Source organism: Marmota monax, unplaced genomic scaffold (genome assembly GCF_021218885.2).
Source record: "Marmota monax isolate L192 unplaced genomic scaffold, Marmota_monax_Labrador192_F-V1.1 WCK01_AAM20220418_F8-fsc00011, whole genome shotgun sequence".
Lineage (NCBI taxonomy): Eukaryota > Metazoa > Chordata > Mammalia > Rodentia > Sciuridae > Marmota > Marmota monax.
In genome coordinates, this window is record NW_026693082.1 from 9101246 (window position 1) to 9122564 (window position 21319).

General features: G+C 38.0%; 1 long non-coding RNA gene across 1 annotated transcript; it reads right to left on the reverse strand.

Annotated features, from left to right (window-relative positions):
- Nucleotides 1-63: 63 nt before the first annotated feature.
- LOC131424539 (uncharacterized) lies at nucleotides 64-20636 on the reverse strand. Its single transcript, XR_009227789.1, has 3 exons — nucleotides 20467-20636; nucleotides 15086-15248; nucleotides 64-149 (listed from the first exon to the last, which is right to left on the reverse strand). It is a non-coding gene; the product is annotated as an uncharacterized LOC131424539 (long non-coding RNA).
- Between the last annotated feature and the right edge of the window lie 683 nt (nucleotides 20637-21319).

A 21319-nucleotide genomic window follows, 5' to 3' on the forward strand; every position in this document is an offset into this window, starting at 1 on the left:
GAAGGTTGAAGACTGAGCATGTCTGACGCACTTGGCATTTCCACACACGCTGTCTGCACTTACTCTGGCTCCTCGGCCTGGAGGAGGTGCCTCTCCTACGTACCACTTTCAGTTCTCTTTGTCTTCATGGTGCTTTCTGTTCTCCAGAGCTAGAAGATATCAGGAATCAGTTTTTATTAAGGGGGGCAATAGTAAAGAAGGAAAAAAAATGAATTTCTGATTCTGTGAGGACAGAAAGCTGTCTATAGGAGGCACTGAATACTTTTAATGTTTTCTTCATTTTTCTAAATCCAAGTAAGGAAAGTAAAACACCTGAGAACGAAGGTTCAGAAAGTCACATCAAGCAAGGACTTCACCTATTTCACAATTTTGTAAGTCAGTTGGCTGTGTTCACATTTGAAGTTGCTTGTAGATTGTGCTTATGCCAGATCAAGCGACTGTCATTAGAGAGGTTAATATTGAAAGCTCATGGGGTATTTTGAAACAGTGGGAAAACTTGGAAGGAAAAAAGGAAGGAGGAAAAGAAGAGAGGGGAAAAGAGAGGCAGGGTGGAGAAAAATTTCTGGGTTTTGAAACAAAAATTTTGAAATTCATGTACATTCTTTTTCATATTTTAATCTGGGAACATGAATTTTTTAGAAAAAGATCGACTAAATTAACATTGTCAATTAAATATGTACAAGAGAGATCTTTAATTACTAGGTTTGTCTCTTTCTCCTATTCCTGCCATCATGACAGTAAACATAAGACCTGCAAGACTATATAGATAGCCTGGAGTGGTGGCGCTTGCTATAATCCCAGCAGCTTGAGGCAGGAGGATTGTGAGTTCAAAGCTAGCCTCAGCAATGGCAAGGCAATAAGCAACTCAGTGAGACCCTGTCTCCAAATAAAATATAAAATAGGGCTGGGGGTGTGGCTCAGTGGATGAATGCCCCTGAGCTCAATTCCTGGTACCAATAATAATAATAATACGAAAAATACTATATAGATAGAGGCTAACACAGTAGTCTTTGGGAGTAGCTTCATGGGTTCCAGTTACAATCAATTTCTTACTTAATGAGTGACTCATCTTTGTCTGTTACTTTATGACTCTGTCCTTCAGTTTCCTCAGTTATAAATCTGGAATGTGACTATAATACTTTACTCAATAAGATTATTGTAGTGGTCAAGTGCAATAATACGCGCAAAGTACCCAGAGACTGGCACATAGCAAGTGCTCAATAGGTTAGACACCCACTCTCGGTTCATTTACCCCTCTGCACATCTCTCTTTTCCTTTTCAGCAACTTAATTCCTGACCCTTGGTCTTCTATTGCACACAGAATGATTATATTTTCCAACAATTAATCGTGGTATTCATGGATTCTATAACATCAATAATCCTTCCATCTTTCTTCCTCTGTAACCTTGTTCTTTAACAACAACTTGGGAATCTACAATTCACATTAAAAAAAAGTTAATAGATTGAAAGAAGATACCTATAACCTATATTAACAAAGGGACAGTGAACAGAAATATAAAGGCTTCCTACCAACTGCCCAAAGAAAAAAATTCAATAGGAAAGTGGACAAATTGAATAAAGAAACAACTAATAGAAAAGTAAAATGAACTATCAAAAAGATATATGAATGTAATCAAGAAGTTCAGCAATAGTGAAGCATTCCATACTCCAGAGATGGGCAATAGCTCAATGTCTAAATTGACCAAATGCTGGTGAGGATTTTGATAAGAATGCTCATATGGCTCTGGTGTAAATTTAAATTGGCACATATACTGGATATACATACTTTGCAAGAACTCTTTGACAATGCCCATTAAAGCTAAAGATGGAAGGATCTGAGCACTGGACACCACTGAGTGCCTATCACCATGCTTCTCCAAACCCTGGCCTATCTAACAGCAGCCTGATTTTCTTTGCCCAGCCATTCCTGCTTCAGTACTGCCATGTGTTACATCAGAAGAAAATGACCCCTCCAGTTCCAGAAATGGGCTTGATTTTTTTTCTAAAAGGAGTTACATAGTCATTAGCAGTGACCCAACTGCTAATAGATTCTAAAGGGAAGTCTTTGGGGCATGTTCTGGAAAAAAAGATTATAATTCTTAAGAGATCGCCTTAGGAGAAATAGCCATCCCTCTTCTGCACACAATTGTTTTTGGATGTCATGTTTGCAAATGATGTGACCATTTACTACCAGCCTGACAAGGAAGCCACATGCAGGATGGCAGGATGGAAGATGGAAAGGAATGGTTTCTAGATAACCTGATTGAGCTTTGAATAAAACAACCCTAAATCCCAACTCAAACCCAAACCACCTTTCAAGTAAAATAATAAATGTTTTTATTTCTTAGCCAGATTGAACTGAACATTTTGCTCTTTATTGAAAAAAAATTCAATCTATTTCTAGGTACAAAGCCTACAAAACACTGACTCAGGTATAGTACACATGGTTATATATACAAAGATGCATTTGCAGTGATCTTTATAAAATACACAAAATGGAAACAATCAAATTGTTTATCTTCATTTGAAGGTTAAATACATTGTAGTCTAATTATACCATGGAGAACCATAAAGCAATTAAAGTGTTAAAAGGAATATATTTGATATATTTTATAGATATGGATATATACCAAAATTATAGTATAGAATTCTAAAAGTTACTAACAATATGTACAATATAACATTTGTGTAAACTATACAAACACACAAAACAATACTATTTTGTGCCAACTGGCATAAGCATATGGAGTAAACATATAAAAAGTGATTAATAAGAGCACATAAACTCATAATAGAGGAAATGAACAGGAAATGCTAAAGTTATAAAGAGAATTTCAAGTGTACCTAATATTTTATTTCTTTTAACAGAGACGAAAACCACATCTGAAGAAATGTTAGCATTTGCTAGTTCGGCTTAATGACAACATGAGTGTGTCTAATTTTACTCTCTGATTTTCTCTATGCATAAATAATTTATAATAAATATGTTTTAAAATAAAATTTTAAATAAAGAAAATTAGGAAAAAAAGAAAAGAGATATAGAAGATGAAACTGGGGGCTGGTTATCTTTCACTATTCAATTTAAATAGTTCTTTATTCTTTCAGAACAGGATATACAGTCAATCAATAAATATGTGAAAAAATGTTCATCATCTCTAGCAATTAGAGAAATGCAAATCAAAACTACTCCAAGATATCATCCCACTTTAGTCAGAATGGCAGCTATTACGAAGACAAACAACAATAAGTGTTGGCAAGGATGTGGGGAAAAGGGTACACTTGTACATTGCTGGTGGGACTGCAAATTGGTGCAGCCAATATGGAAAGCCATATGGAGATTCCTTGGAAAACAGGGAATGGAACCACTATTTGACCCAGCTATCCCTCTCCTCAGCCTATACCCAAAGGACTTAAAAATAGCATATTACAGGGACACAGCCACATCAATGTTTATAGCAGCACAATTCACAAAAGCTAAACTGTGGGACCAACCCAAATGCCCTTCAGTAGAGGAATGGATTAAAAAAATGTGGCCTATATACACAATGGAATATTACTCAGCAATAAAAGAGAATAAAATCTTGGCATTTGCAGGTAAATGGATGGTGTTGGAGAAGATAATGCTAAGTGAAGTTAGAGAATCCCAAAAAGACAAATGCCAAATGTTTTCTCTGATATAAGGTGACTGACTCATAGTTGGGTAGGGAGGGGGAGCATGTGAAGAATAGATGAACTCTAGATAGGGCAGAGGGGTGGGAGGGGAAGAGGGGTGAATAGGGCGTTAGCAATGATGGTGGAATGTGATGGACATCATTATCCAAAGTACATGTATGAAGACATGAATTGGTGTCAATATACTTTATATACAAACAGAGATATGAAAAATTGTGCTCTATATATGTAATAAGAATTGTAATGCATTCCACTATCATGTATTTAAAAAATAAAATCAATTATAAAAAGAAAAGAAAAAGAAGCATTTTGTTGATAATACCTTTGAAAGAGAATTTTGAAGAGGAACAAATTCAGTCTCTTGTTCGGACCCCTTCTGTTTCAGACCTTCAACTTCCTGTTTGTGGGACCTTCTTCTCTAGGGAGACTGAACCATAAGTTGAATCACCTTAACTGTCTCCACAAAGGAATTCTCAGCTTCCTATGTGCCTTTGAGAAGTTGAGGATAGGTTGAAAATAAATACTGGCAAATGAAACTGCTTGAGAACAGACACTCCTTTTTATCCTCCCTGATGACATATATCTTCCCTCCCTAGCTCAAACCTACAATCCAACACCTCTTCCTAAACCCAGTTATGGAGAAAATAATTGCCACAGTACTCATTTACTGTGGGCCTTATCCATCCTTGACACATTTCCACATGTTTTGGGTGACAGCCTTCCCTGCTGAAGCTTTCATTCCTACCCATACACTTTGCCTCTCAAATATAACACTCTCGTTCCACCCACATCCTCTGCCCCACACCAGGCTCCACCTTTCCTATTGGACTTCCCTATTTGATTGCATCAAGCTGAACACATTGTTTCATCCACAAAAGGATTAGCCTGATGGGGTTGATACTAGTAATCTATAAATGGAAGCTATACAAGATGGAGGAAGCATGGCTAGGACTGATCATTACAGTTCCTTCAAAGAAGACCTTAAATTTTGGACTCTTTTCTCATTGGGCCTGAAACTTTTGACACTCTTCTCATTGAGAGCTGGAGTCCATAGCTTATCCTTATTTTAGATATGTATGGATTTTATGACTGTTTGACTTAGAAAACATGGCAAATGTTCAGACTGTGAGAAACCCTGAACTTAAAGCTTAAAATGACTGGTGACTTCCACTTCCTTACCTTTAGCTGTCTCTTCAAGTCCTACCACCACATAAATAATTCAACTGCCTCATGGCCACCATGCTGGGGAGGACATGAGGTAGTTGGGGGTCCAGTTGCCAGTCTCGGAATAAACGTCTACCAACCATCCCTGTCAGGTGCCAGACTTGTGACCATCTATGACCCTCTCAACTAGCTCACTCACCACAGAACCACTGAGTTGGTCATCATTATGTGGAACAGAAGAGATACACTGAGCCCTGCTCCAATATCTGGGCCACAAATTGTGAAATATAACAAGTTGTTTTAAAACACTTAAGTTTTGGGACTTACTATGTAAGAATAGATAATCATATAACTCCCTCCTCCCCAGAGCTATCTAAAAGGGCTCCTAGTCCCATGGTGCTCACCTGTGTAACATTTTCCCAGTTATTATAAATTACTAAAAAATAATTATGCACTCTCTTATATATTGCTGAAAACAATATATTACATAAATTTATCAAATAAAATTTTAAGATCTCACCTTTATCTCCTGTCTTCATTCTTTTCCTCATCTCAAAATTAAGCAATCTTCCTATTAATATTTTTAATATTTCTAATTTTTGCTAAATAAAATAGAATTATAGTAAACAGCCTTATACTTGTGTGAATATTCCCTATAAGTATTGGATTCATAGAAGTCATATTTATGAAATGAATGATATTAAGATTGCGATACATGATACCAAGTTGTTCTCCAAAAGAATTAAAAGTTTTGCTCCTTGATGTTGTCACCAATATTTTATTATGATGATATCTGGTTTTCTAAGTACTGGCCACCAGCGAACATTGTCAATCGTTTATATTTTGCCACTCTGAATGGGTAAAAAGTTATTTTAGTCAGCTTTTTCACTGCTATGACTAAAGGATATGACCAGAACAACTGTAAGGAGGAAGAGTTTATTTGAAGGCTCACAGTTTCAAAAGTCTTAGTCCCTAGAAGGCTGGCTCCATTTCTAGGAACTCGAGATGAGGCTGAACACTATGGTGGAGTGTGTGCCAGCGGGAAGCAGCTCACATGATTATCATAGAGAAAGACTCCACTCTCCAGATACAAATATATACCCCCAAACCATGCCCCAATTCCCACCTCCTCCGGCCACACCCTACCACTTCAGTTACCACTCATCTAATCCCTATCAGGAGATTAAATCACTGATTGGTTTAAGATTCTTATAACCCAATCATTTCTCCTCTGAACCTTCTTGCATTGTCTCACACTTGAACTTTTGGGGGACACCACAACCAAACAATAACAAAGGTGGTAGCCCATTATTTTAACTAGTATTTCTCTGATTACCACTGAAGTTTGTAGATTTTCCCATGTTCATTACCATTTATGGATATTCTTTGGTGCATTTACTATTTGTTATCTTTTTAAAAGAATTCTAGTATATTGGTCCTTTATTTTTATTGACTTGTGATAGTTCCTTGCATTCTGAGTATTAATTTGCACTTTGTTCTATATGCCCAAAATACTATTTTATAGTCTGCTGTGTGCTTTTACTTATTAATGTATTTATTCAAGAGAAATTTATTGGGCACTCTCTGCCAGATATTGTTCTAGATACTGGGAATATAGCTATAAAACAAAGTCCCACCTCTTAGATTTGAGAGTTTAGTAAGAAAGGTATACAATAAATAGATGTACACAGATTTAATATTATATAAATACTATAAAAATAATCAAGTGTTGTAAGAGATATAGTCAAGGAAGCATGCTTCTTTAGATACAGTGGTCAGGGAGGTTATTCAAGTAATAAGTGGTATCTAATAGAATAAAATAACATGTGAAAAGGCCCTCAGGTGGGACCATACATGTTATGTTCCATAACAACTAGGAGGCCAGTGTGGCTAGAGGACTCCAAGAGAAGGATAGTAAAACTTGAACCTGGAGAGAGAGTCAAGGACCAGAGAATGGAAGGTGTTGTGAACTATGGACAGTTGATTTTTTTTTCACTGAAGAATTAAAGCATTAGGGATATCATATAGGGGAGTGACAGAATCTGATTTCTCTTTGAAAGGGTGCAGACTAGTTACTATGCAGAATAAACTGCACGAGTGCATGAGCATGTAGAAGAATTTGAAGCAAATGGGAACAGGAGAGAATGGGAGCAAAAATATGTTATTGCAACATTTAGTGGGACTCAAGCAGGAGTTAACTGAACTGGGTTTTTGGCAATGGCGGTAGTAAGAAACCACCAGATTATGGATATAGTGTAAATGTAAAGCCAACCATAGCAGCTGATGGTATATGGGGAGAAAGAGAAAAGAAATTTCCAAGGTGTTCTACCTAAACATGAGGTAAATGGTGGCTCAATGAGATGAAGAGGAAAACAAGGAACCATCTTATACATGTTGACTTTGAGACACCTGTCAACTATCTCACTGTCGTGTAGGCAATGGTGTGGAGGAGTCTGCAGGTCAAATGGGAGGTGACTATAGTTAGTGGCAGTCATCTGTGAGTCATTAGCAGATAGCTAGTATTAAAAGACATGGAACTTGTAGAAGTCAGCATAGGCAGGAAAGTGGAGTTGTCCAAGACCAAGTCCTGGGGCATTCCAAAGTCCATAGGGGGAAGAACTGAAGGAAGATGCCTCGTTTAGGACTGAAGAAAAGTGATCTGTGGGATAGGAGTAAAATGCAGAAGCCAAGTGAACTACTTAGAACAGAGACTGGTATATAGAAAATGCTACAAAAAATTAATTGCTGTCATTATTACTCTTTTTGAAGCCCCATGGTCCCTAAGTAGTCTTATGTGCTATGACCTCAAATAGGTCTGGGTTCTACGAGAGCATGGGCCAGTAGAATATGGCAGGAGGTAAAGCAATGTCAGAGTCTAAGCTCAGAACTGAAGTAATGGAGTAAATTTGATCTACTTGAGAATTTAGAAGAAACTATTATATTTGGACATATGACGGTCATTTGGTTATGTTGAGAAAAAGAAGTTTTAGTGAAGGGAGACAAGATTCTAAATGAATTGGTCTCTAGGGAGAAAGGCAGATGAAAACATCAAGTGTGCTTTGGAGGAATTTTGCTCTAAAGAACAGAAAAATAGAGTAGCAGCCAGAGGAAGATACGGGATCAAGGGAAGATTTATTTTATTTTTGTAATATGAGCAATGTCCTTCTGAGATGTAGACCTGGTGATGGCAGTGAGCTATTGGAGAGCTGAAGTTAATGATGGAGGAGAGAGAGGAGTTTTATAAACAATGTTCTGGGTAGATAAAAGGAAATGTGATCCGGTGCACAAAGTGGAAACTGTGAGTGTGGATAAGGGCACAGATGGTTCATCCATTTGTAACTAGAAGCAACAAAGCAGATTGTGCAGGTGTAGAACTGGTGGATTGGGTGACATGTTGGTGGGAGGGCAAGGAAGTTCCTTCTAATTGATTGATTCTGTTTTTTTCAGTGAAATGAGAAGGTCATCAGTAGATAAGGAAGAAGAAGAAGAAGAAGGAATATTGGATATTTGTAAAGAAAGAAAGAAAGAAAGAAAGAAAGAAAGAAAGAAAGAAAGAAAGAAAGAAAGGAAGGAAGGAAGGAAGGAAGGAAGGAAGGAAGGAAGGAAGGAAGGAAGGAAGGAAGGAAGGAAGGAAGGAAGGAAGGAAGGAAGGAAGGAAGGAAGGAGAAAGAAATAAAAGGAATGAGTGGACTATTTGATTTAGTCAGTGTGATTTCAATAAGAACTTTCCAGGACACCACTCAGGGCCCCCTGGCCACATGTGCTCATGTTAGAGTTGGCCTGGTGTTTTCATACTCAGCCATGGCTGTGTCTCCAGCTGCATTGTTCATGTGGTTTGTGTGTCCTTAATCACATGCAGAATTTTCTTCCCCGAATTTGCTTATTTTTCTTTTATGAAATCTGCAACTTGCATGTTCTTAAGAAGGCTTCACTGCCATGTTGAAATGATATTTTATAAACACATTCTGCAACTTTCTTCTAGAATTTTTATAATAAATATTATGTGTTTAAAAAATTCCATGTGGAATTTTTTGTGTGTACAATTATCTGGCTTCATTTTTTCCTCAAAATGGCAGATAAAATGTTCTGATCTCATGTTTCAAAAGTCTAGCCATTCCCGTCTGAAATACCACCTTAATCAAGTGTTTGGACCTCCATGGTTGTCTCATTGTTCCTTTTATTTTCCAGTCCTGGGAATTGAACCCCTGTCCTCACACATGCTAGGCCAGCTCTCTACCACTGAGCTACATCCCCAGCCCCCTGGTTATTCCTTAATCTGCTCCTGTATTATTACCATGTGGCTTTAATTACTACGGCATTTTTTATTATCTGCTGGTAAATGTCACCATGCAGATCTCTTTTTCAAAAGTTTCATGATAAACCTTGGGAATTTTATCTTCCAGCTGAAAATTATTTTCCAGATGAGTCCAATTCAGTATAATAATCACCTTGTAAAGCATCATTTAAAATCCTGAAGGGGTTTTGATCTGGATTTAATTGAACTTATGGATTAATTGGGGGGAAAATTAGCATTTACAATCTGAAGATTTTTCATAGAGAATTCTGTTCATCTCAATATTTATTTGGGTCTTATTTTATATGTTTAATAGAGTTTTTATAGTTTTCTTTAATGAAAAAACCTCCATGGGAACTTAAAGGTATTTTCTGGTTCTGATACCATAAAACAAAACTCATCTATTATCTTCTACATGACATATTGAGTGCATTAATATCCTTTTTTGCCTATAGTTTCCTTGCCTATTATAAGAAGATGGTCATGAGTAATAAGAGTTAATACATGCAAACTCCTTAAAACATTATCTGGGAATGTCACTATTACTTTTCCTTTGAAGCCTCATAACCTCAAGTGGTTCTTTATGTTTTAGTTACATCTAACCGCTGCAGTTCCTTGAAGCAACACGTGCCTAAGTCGTTGCACACATTTTTCCAAAAATGTCTAAAAAATGTCTCCAGGCTTTCCTCTTCAGTTATGCAGGACAGAGCTTGATAGGGCAGGATGCCACTTATATTTTCAGAAAAATTAGAAAAATTGATCATATGATTATAAAAATATGTAAAAATTTACTTTGGAACTTCCCCATTCTTGGATGTTTATATTTGATATCCCCTTTTTGTTTTCTTTTAGCCGTTCTACATAATTGAAAATTCAGTAACTTTAAAAAAGTTTTTTAAAGGGATGGGGCTTTGAGTACAGAAGTTCCCTGAATTAGAAGTGTATATAGACAAGCGATAAAATAAATCTTTTGGAGAAGACATGTAAAAAACTGACATGTTTCATATTTAATGACTGGAATTTATATTACACTATATTTTGTTATTTTGCATATGTTTGCAATACCACAGGGATATATGTTAATCACCAAAAGAAAGAGGCCATGCCAAGCCTACTCTAGGTTGCTACATTTTTATGGCTAGATTTCCAGAATCAAAAGACCTATTACAGCCTTCTCCTGTTAAAATATATTTTTCTAGAAAATACTGAATCTTCTTAGTACCAAAACATTCTCACAGAAAACTTTACTAGACAGGATGTACTTAGGTTGCATGTAAAGACTTCCAATATGTTCTCCATGCCCTTCTTCTTTAAAAAGCAGAGATTTAAAGAAAAAATTCCAGAGTTTTCTAGGTTGGAGTTAGAGCTTCCACAGAAGCTATTGATCAAGAGTGGGATAAAACGATGGCAAAAAAAGAAAACAACTTATCTCTATCTGACTCTCTTTCTTTTCTTTTTTTTTTTTTTTTTTTTTTTTTTTTTTTTTTTGGTTACCTGGGATTGAACCCAGGGGCACTTGACTACTGAGCCACATCCCCGGCCCATTTTTATATTTTGAGACAGAGCCTTGCTAAGTTGCTTAGGGCCCCACTAAATTACTGAGGTTCCCTTTGGATTTGCAATCCTCCTGTCTCAGTCTCCTGAATCACTTGGATTATAGACATGTGCCACCACACCCGGCTCTTCCCCCCTCCCCCCGCCTCCTTCCTCTTTCTCTGTCTACATGCACCCATGCGTGTGCACACGCACACACACACACATATACACACTAAATTAGGGAATACACCAAGGTATAGAACATATTCTCCTTTGTCCATTATTAGTTTTGGCATAATAGTTTAAGGTAGGCAATACCAAGATATTTCAAACCACTGAGACTGAGAGTCCAGGGATCATTTTTATAGGCAAAAAGTTCAATTCAAGCTGCATGACTGAGTCAACCATTGGAAAAAAAGAGCCTATCTCGGGAGAATTAAAACATTCTCTAGAATGGGAACTGGGGTACTAGGTCACTGCAAAGCTACTTCTGAAACTAAGTAAAACAGGCAGAGGAGAAAATAGCCCATGGAATATTAATGCATATTGCAGTCAAGGAAGAAATATGCTCCATTGCAGAGTCCTTATGACCTGGTGCTCTAATTACACATACCTAGGGACTTCCACATTCCCAACCCATGAGCCTGTGGTCTCCGTCCCTCTCCGAATGTTTATTTCTCAAAGTGTTAAACTTTTACCCAGAGAGTAGAATTGTTCAGATCAAGTAAAATAGAGGAAAAAAAAAAAAAAAGCGGAGTTGAGTCTAGAGGATAGAGACAAGCCCATGGCAGCTGCCCTGAGGCCTGCAAATGCCTGACACCTCACTGAGGAGGGCAAGTGCACTCCCGGTAGGTTCTTCCTTCTGTGCTGGCCAAGGCCCTCCAGGCCTGGAGATGCCCATTCCGATGCACTGGCTGTGCAGCCCTCCCTACTCACTAGCAGTGAACCCATAGAGGAATCTTTGGAGGCCTCTTTGCAGCAGATCAGGAAAGATTCCAAAAACAGCATATATTTTCATCCCAATACAAATGCAGAGCCCAGGCACATTGTATAAATGTTTAGAACTTTTGCCACTATGCAAAATTAAACATGTTTGTCAAATCGAAACATTTTTACTGACTTAATCATTGTAACCAGCCAAGCACCAAGCTATGAATGAAGATTTAAGGTGAGCATACAGCAGAGAAGGCCCCCAAAATATAACACTTACCCTCACCAATAATGTAATAATCCTCAAAAGGCCAAACCACAAAATATGCTGTCACAGAAAACTGGTAAGGTTCTGCAAAATAACATTTGCCAGGAGAAAAGTTCCACTGAAACTTTTAATCAACTTTTGTAGTGTCTGCCATCGTCTTTTGGACTTTGTGATAGCCCTATAGTTTGGTTCCTTAGAGAACATTGCTCCACAAGTTTGACAACTGTTTTTGGTTTCTGTTTGGGTTTTTTTCAGGTGGGATAAAATGATGATAAAAGTCATGTTTCCATTGCTAGGTATTTTCATTAGGGGAGCCATGGTCTGTTAGGAAGAGAAAGCAGGACTTGAAAGAGCTCATTCTCGTGGAAATTTCTCTGGTTTTAGATTTATGTGTCCATGTAAATCCGTCAAATGTGGGTTACATAGCATTTTAGAATAATTTCACCATCGATTTTATAGGGAACAACCACCACCAAAATAAGCTAGATAATTCACCATATTCTTCTTATTTAATCCTTTCCTTCTATTTATATGTATATAAATATATTAAAAATATATTATACATATAATATATATACATATATATGCATATCTATATGCATATATATATACATATATATATATATAATTATAGATGGATGCAATATATTTATTTTGTTTATTTATTTTTATATAGTGCTGAGGATCAAATGCAGTGCCTCACATGTGCAAGACAAGTGCTCTATCACTGAGCTACAACCCCAGCCCTACTCCTTTCCTTTTAGTTGAGCTAATCAAGATGGACTTAAAATCAACATGCCTAAAGGTTGTTGGAGTCCCAGGCATTTAATGAATGGTTGATTGATTAAAAGAAATGAGAGATCTATAGAGAAACTATACATATATAATGAAAAGCATTGATTAAAACAATACACAGGTTGGTGTTTTAGTTTAATTAGATGGATGCACCATAAAATCAAATTTTACTTCCCTGTATGGAAAATTCAACTGAGAATAAACATCTGTGTGGTCACAGATTCAGCAATAGTTGGAGGGAAATTGAAAATTCAGTAAGGGAAACAGGAGATGATAAAGAGAATAGGTAAAGTATGATCCAGGAAGAGGCTCCAGGGATTATAGGGGGTTATGGTAGTGAAAACGTTCGGTGGGGAGAGCTAATACAGGCAAGAGTTTCCTAGTTTGTCTCTGGCCTTCCGGAGGGGTACCTTTTATCTCACGAAAGACTTCTTGAATGAATTGAGCTTTTAAATGAAGGATCTGGAGGAGATGGTGAGGCTGCCTGTCAGAGAGGAATGTCCCTGGTGAGCAGCAAGGAGAAAGGCCTGCATGCTAAATGGAGATGAAGGATGTTGAAAGGAGTCCCAGGCATCAGGCTAGAAGGGAAGTGGCCCAGGAGACAAGAGAGGATGCACTGTGGCAGCTAACATGCAGTCGCTTCCAGGGACATCAGGCCTAACAATAACCATGTCAAAACTCAATTCCATATCAAGAGGGAAAGATGTTGGAAGGAATTTAAATCAAATAAAACGAAAGGCCGTCAACACTATAGAGAGAATAGGATATGAAAATGACCATGATGCCCTATCTCTACCTCCTGAACTTCATTATCCTTAAACTTTCCTGCTGTAGATTCCAAAACCATCATGACCAAGAGGACCCCATCCCAACCTTTGTGTTTCCAGAAATAGCAGCCAGTAATGCAAAGTTTCCCATCAGCACTAGCAGTTTTCATCCTTCTGTTATCTTGAAAGAAATAATTAAAAATGATCATGTTCCATAAACAACAAGATGAACTTGTTGTTTTATCAAATGCTTCAGAATTGGCAGGCATATCTCTGAGCTCTAAATTCATGAACTTGTCTTATACTACATAAGAAAAACTCTGTGCTATCATTATACCCATTTCTCAATTGAGAAAAACAAGGCACAGAGGAATGAAACAACTCTCTTATAGAGCTGATAAGCAGAAAACCTGGACACAAAGCTTGGAAATTGCATTCCTGAGCCCATGTTTATGACCAGAACAAATTAGTGTCTCCCAAAAAGCAGCACCAACACCAAATTCCAAGACCCTTGTTTTCAGGATTCTTCCAGTACTCATAGATATTAAGCAAGTTGTTTTTCTTTTTGACAGATGCACATGCATGGAGACAGGTATACATGAGCATGGACCCGTGACCCAGAGAGAGTTTGGCACATTTATACTCTATACTCAATTTATTCATGAGAACACACTAGCCAGTTCTTAGAATGTAGAGAATTTTGGCCTCATCCATCTTTGCAAAGTTGAACACAGTAAGCTCTTTATAAATCCTGGTTTGCTGTCAGATTTTATCTTATTTTATTAATTAATTTATTTATTTATTTATTGGTACTGAGGATTGAACTCTGGGGCATTCAATCACTGAGGCACATCCCCAGCCCTATTTTGTATTTTATTTAGGAACAGGGTCTCACTGAGTTGTTTAGCATTTTGCCTTTTCTGGGGTTAGTTTTGGACTCCCAATCTTCCTGTCTCAGCTCCCCCCCCCCCCAGCTGCTGGGATTAGAGGCATGTGCCACTGCACTCTGCTATCAGATTTAATTTTTAAAGTGATAGATGCCTAATTTAGCTAATCAAGTACACAGTGTTTACATAATCTTGCCTGCCTAAATTAGAACTCAAACTCCTCTGGATTTGATAATCATTACCATTTATTTTCGGGAACCATGCTATAAGGTTTCTATATTTAATGTATAGAGCAAGTTCCTTTTGTGAGAAATACTATCCATTGTGGATTTTTTTTTTTTTTTGGTGGCACCAGGGATTGAACCCAGGGGCACTTAACCACTGAGTCACATCTACAGCCCTTTTTTATATTTTATCTGGAGACAGGGTCTCACTGAGTTGCTTAGGGGCTCGCTAAGTCGCTGAGACTGGCTTTGAACCCACAAACCTTCCTAGCTGCTGGGATTACAGGCATGCACCATCATGCCCAGCTTACATTGTGGATTTAAAAGAGTAACTTCACAGGAATGGCAGTGGAGTTGGCAAGGTGAAAGAGGGAGAATGGACTTGTGCTAACTGAATATATGTATAAATAAAATATCGAAATAGAGAAATATTATCTATGCAAAGTACTTATGAAAAGACCCTAATCTTTCATGAGAAAGAAAATGTTGAGAGGAATGCATTTTCTCTTAGGAACTTGTAGAAGTCTTCTTGTTGAGGGAGTACTCACCACTAAACAGCCTCTATTTTCCAGCGCCTTCTCCATCCTTGTCTTGGTAACTTTGGAGCGCAAGGTGGCATCTTATTTCTTAGCTCCAATAAATTGCAATGTTTTTGTTTTATAAAAAAGTGGGCATCTGGGTGTAATATGCACTCTAAGACCCCAAAGATATCTAGGGTTGAAGAAAGAGAGAGACTTACAAATGAGGCAATAAAAAATAAATTACACAACATTAAATTTACTAAGTAAGCAAGATAATAGAGTCTGAAAACCAAAGGTGCTGAGTGAGCAAGCTTCCAGCCCATTCAGAGCTGAGATTTGATGTGACCTGCATGCTAATCCTACTGTGTGTAAGAGGCATTGTTGAGATGACATTCATTATTGGCATTAGTTATTCAGTTTGTATGACATTTTTCATTACTAACCTTCTCTTTTCCAAAGCCTATAACTCAGTAGTAAAAATTTATATCTTCCGTTATTTTTAAAAGGGCTGGATTTGGCATACAAATTCTAGTGCTTAAAATGGAATTTTATTTCAGGGAAAAGTTGGGCTGCATTTGAGTCTCTATTAAATATTACAGAGGGTTACTAGCTTAACTGTTAAATCTAAGGATGAGAAGAACAGATGATATCATAGGGAATGATATTTTTATTTCTGTATATGCAATAAGAGATTCATAACCATATTAGAATACTAAACAGGAAAGTTTGAGGCTCTTAGATGATTGAATTCTCTTTTTGGGTATTCTGGGAAACCCTTGCAGTATAGCCTTCATATTTCAATGAAAGCTAGGAGACTTGTAAATGTGAAGAGCCTATAAGTGAAAACGGCTAATGGGCAAAGATTCAGGGCAAGGTGCAGGGGGCCTCCTACGCTTCCAGTGAAGGCCATTGTGCCTGTGTGGGGTGGCCTCTCCCTGGGAACTGAGATCTGTCATGCTACCCTCAGACATTGAGTCATTGGTGCAAGATGGCATTTCTCAACATTTTAAAACACACACTCTCTCTTCATAGCCTTGTCATTCCCACACTCCTTTGGTTTTCACACACTTGAGTCACATTAAAATGGAAATGTTAGGACCACCTCAACACTCGACTCCTCATTTCTCTTTATTTTATACAATAATGAGCTTTATTCCGTCCTCCTCTAAAAGTGAGTTTTAACTGGAGGGAGAGCAGTGTGAGAGAAAATGCCTTTTGAGGTACCTGGTACATAGCAGAGTCTCAAAAATGTCAGTCCTGTAGCCGGGCCTCTGCTGGCAAAGATGGAAAAGAAGACTAGTGTTTCCAGTGCTACTGGATTTTGTATCTTCTTGACAATTTTTACTCTGGGCCTGAATGTAGATCTCCCACTGAACTTGTGGTCTAAGAGAAGCTAAAGCAGTTAAAAGAAGAAAGGCCATCGGGAACACAGAGTTGGCAGAATTATTGGCACTAGTAGTTTGCCTGAGGTTATTATTATTTTTTTCAGCGTGCTATCATGAAACTTAATGTATCTTATTATTTTTTTGTATTTATTTTCCATTTGTGTTTCTCCATGGTTCGTCACATGCAATCTATTCAAAGTCTTATTTTGACCTTGGCCACTTAAGTATAAGTCTATTACAGAACAAGTTACGTTCTTGAGACCTTCCTACTTCTGAAAGCTTAAGACTGTCCATGTCTTAGTACCACACAGCTCCGAGTATGCTCAATCTATTACTTAGACTTTTTTTTTTAGTACTAGAGATTCCTACCTAATAAAATCATTTTATTTCTTTATCAGAGTCATTCAGAGTGAAAAAAAAATACTGGGTGGGTGTAAATGACAGTCACCACCTGTGTGTGGATCTGGTATATGCTCTCAGGCTTCCTCTCCACATCCTTCCAGGCTATGCCAACCTAGCCATCCAGCATGCTCATCTTAGTGGGTGGAAAATCTCAGTAAAATACTAATCTACCTTAGACCCAGAAAGCTAAGGTTTGACCCAAGTATACTGTCATTCTTTGTCATCTTGAGGAAGGCCTCACGGTCTCCAGAGAGGAAAATAACATGTGTTCAGGCTTCCGTATGCTGTTACACTGTACCTACAGCCAAACTCACATTAGTTTTCATCAAGGTTAACTAGGCCAGGTGCCATGGCTCATGCCTGTAATCCCAGCAGCTCTGGAGGCTGAGACAGGAGGATCACGAGTTCAAAGCCAGCCTCAGCAAAAGCAAGGCACTAAGCAACTCAGTGAGAACCTGTCTCTAAATAAAATACAAAATAAGGCTGGGGCTGGGGCTCAGTGGTCAAGTGCCCCTGAGTTCAAAGTTCAATCAATCCCCAGTATCAAAAAAAAAAGAAAAGAAAGAAAATATTAACCAGGAGACAGTAATAATGAGCAGGAACAAGATGAGGTCCCTATGAGTGTTCTAGAATACCAAAAACCCATTGAGCCATGTTGATGACATTATGGCATGAGTTTCCAGGACTTAACCTGCATTTGAATAAGGGATGTGGCAAAGATTGCATATGGTGAGACCTCTGGGGTCCTTCTCCTCAATCCTTTGTCTGTTTCATTATTCATGTTATCACACTTCAGTGTACCTTCTTTTCACAGAGAAAGGCAAACTCATGCATCCATTTATTCAATATGTATTTATTGAATACTTAATGTATGTTGGGTTCAAAATTAGTTCCTTACTGCAAGGAGCTTTTATTTTGCAGAGGAGATTGACATGAAAACCACTGATAGAACATCAATTGATGTACTAGAAGTTTGGTTAAAGTGTTGATGACATTTAGAAAAGAGTGAACAATGAAGCCTGAGATGGAGCTGGGGAGTCAAAAGAGAATAAGAAACAAAAGATATCATAGCAGATTTCAGAAAGAAGGACATTTTCACCAGGCTTGCAAGGAAGTATAGGAGTTTGCTAATTAGCTAATTTACACTGAGTGATATAATGTGGTTTTTTTGCGGGGGGGCGGGATACCCATTAGGAGTTTCAAACTAAGCCAACAACCTGGACCACACTGACCCACCTGCTCTCCCTATTAATTGCTCTATGTGTTTTTTGGTATTATTAAACAACCACACCTATTCCTGGAAACAGAATTAGCTTTAAGTCCTAACACTCACTGCACATTAAACGATCTCTAGCTGAATCTATTTTACTCAAGAAATGCTCATTTAATCTATTCTCCCATCTTCTTCACGATGCTTCTTGACAGCTTTCTTTTCACCAGCACTGTGGCTGTAGGTTTTGGAGAAGAAGAGCACAGAGAGAAAATATTTTTCCCATCATAACACATCAGGAATACATGCTATCCATATGACTTATCACTATGGGTGCAAACCTTGACAGACACCTGGATAGTTTTTCCAGGCTTATATACTAGAAAGTAATTTTTATGTTTCTTCTTTCCATACTATATTCTTTGGAAGGAAGTCACAGTGTGGAAGCCCACACTTAAGAAGTAAGAAGTTTGGTTCCACCTCTTGGAGGGCAGAAGACCTACAGAAATTATCTGGATTCTTTTGCATGGGGCATGTGTCTATTCTCAACTATTTATTTGTTGAATAATTTCTTTCTATTGATATTTGTTCATAAATGATTACTCTGTATTATGAGGTACAGTGTATCTGACAGAATATTTTTAAAACAACTCTAAGCTAGCCACTTTCTGCAGGTCTATTTGACCCAGAGGGAAACTCAACCATCTTTGCTTCAGCAAGTCCCAGAAATGTAGGCCATTCCTAGGTCAGCCTTGTGCCTTTGCTCAGGCCTCTCTAGCCAGTTCCATGCTTTTAGATTTCATAGACCTAAGTCAGAGAACCAGCTGCTACCTCCCACAAACTCCAGGACATACCTATCAAATGGATTGATGTGAGGAATCCTTCACATGGCTAATAATTCTCTTTGATGTGGTCTTCGCTGTGAGAACTCTTTCATCCATTCTCTAGGCTAAACTTAGACAAGCTTGAAGGGACTAGTGAGCTAAGAGTCTCAAAGCCAGAGTTGCATGCTCTTCCTCTTCGGCATGAGTTCTCTGCTATCAACTGTTTTTAGAATTTATGATCTCTGCCCCAGAAAATGTAGGGATAATCATGCTTACCATTCTGTTACATGGGCATAATTTGTGGTTCTCTGTGTCGGTAAGCATTTTATCTCAGTGACCAAAATATCTGACAAGAACAACTTACAAGAGGAAAAGTTTATTTTTTATTTTTGGTTTCAGAGGTTCATTCCGTGGTCTGACAACTCATTGCTCTGGGCTCAACGGGAGGCAGAGCATCATGCTGAAAGGGTACGGTGGAGGGAAACTGCTCATCCCATAGCAGCCGAGAATGAAGAGCCAAAGACAAAATGTAATCACCAAGGACATGCCCCCTCCACTTCCTCTAGCCAAGCCCCACATGCCTACAATAAACCATTCAAAGTATCAATCCATCAATAAATTGATCCATTGATTAGGTTACAGCTCTCAGAATCTAATCATTTCACCACTGAATATCATTTCCTTGCCTAATCTATGAGTTTTTCAGGTGACACTTCTTATCCAAACCATAGCATTCTCAACATGTGGCCTGGGATCAACAACATCAGGAACACCTGAAATACTTGGAAATGCAAATTATCAAGCCCCACCCCAGACCCACTGAATCAAAAACTCTGAGATAGGGCCCAGTACTCTGTGTTTCAACAGCTCTTTTACATATTTGTGAAGTAAGTTGAAGTCTGAGGGCCACTGCATACTTAGAAGCTTCTGTTCTCTCCCCATAGCTTAACTATAAGCTCTTTGAGAATCATTGAACAGCCTAACTTTATATGACTCAACACAGGGTAGGCACTCAGCAGTGTACTGAGACTGATTTCTGTATTATTCTTCACTATTGAAGTAGAACAGTTATTTTTCTAAGGGTAGTATTAGCCTCTTGCTGTTGCTAGGCCCTGGGTGCCACCCCGTCCCTTATGAGTTCCCTTGATTCTGCCCATTACTTTTATGATCTTTTATTAAAATCCCTCTAGTTAAAACTTTTTGAGCAATGCCATTTGTTTCCTGTCAGAACCCTGACGGATGCTATATCCCAAGAGTATATTTATTTCCATGAAGGACCACAAAAAGGAATGCTTATTCCAAAGGAGAAAATTATTAATAGTATACTTTTAGGGTTTGGTTGTTTGAGGGTAAAGAACTTCCTTCTATTGTTATAAAGAAATAGCTGTAATTATTATCTACATTCTGTGTCCTGGAACTTTGCTAATGTTATACATTTCACTCTCACAATAATTATCATGAGGTTTTAGTTATTTCATTTTTATTGGAAATCTAAGCTCAGAAAAGTGACTTGCATAAGATTACAGAGTCAGAAGGTGGGAGAATCAGGAATGGCACATCCATCTGGTGACAGATCAGTATCCTCACCTTCCTTGTGTGCCCAAAGCATTGTCCCTTTGCATGTAGAACGCTGCAAACTGTTATCCAGGAATACAGGTGCTGTCAGGCCAGTGAGGAGGTAGAGGAAGGCACAGTAAAGATACCTAATGCGACTTCCATGTCTACAGAGAAAGGCAGGGAACTTCATCAGGGCCTGACAGACTGCCAGAGGGAAGAGAAGACAAGAAAAGAGAGAAGAGGAGAAGTCAAGGTTATTGGCATGTCATAAAGAGCAAACATGTTTTTAAAACATACACTGGAAAGACAAAAGTAAATTCTACAATATTAATGGATAGAAAAGAGAACAAAAATAAATTTCACAAAAGAGGCAATTAGGAAAGAAAAATATAAGGATGGTACAGGTTAACAATTGGAGAGTGGATTTGATTAACCTAATTTGTCAATTCTACTTGCCAGGGACTTTTGCTGCCTTGCTACCCTGGACAGAGGGGGGCAGAGAATGGACAGAGAGCCTGTCCAGGGAAATAGCATCAGACAGAACTTTAGCCCTTATATCTCTGGGTAACCACACTTTTCATTGCCATAATGCATCTCAAACCTGATCTATACAGAATGCACCTTGCCTTCCATAAATAGTACCAATCTGCATCTGTGTGGAAAAATGTGTTTTTTTCATGGGTGATTTATATAGAACAGGTTGACTTTCTCTTATCCAAAATGCTCAGAACAAGAACCATTTCAGAATTTTTATTTTTTTCAGATTTTGGGATATTTTCATAGACATTACCAGTTGAACATTCCCTGTCCAAAAATCTGAAATCTGAAATGCTCTAAAATATGAAGTATTTTGGACATCCTTCATATTTAAAAGTTGTCATAT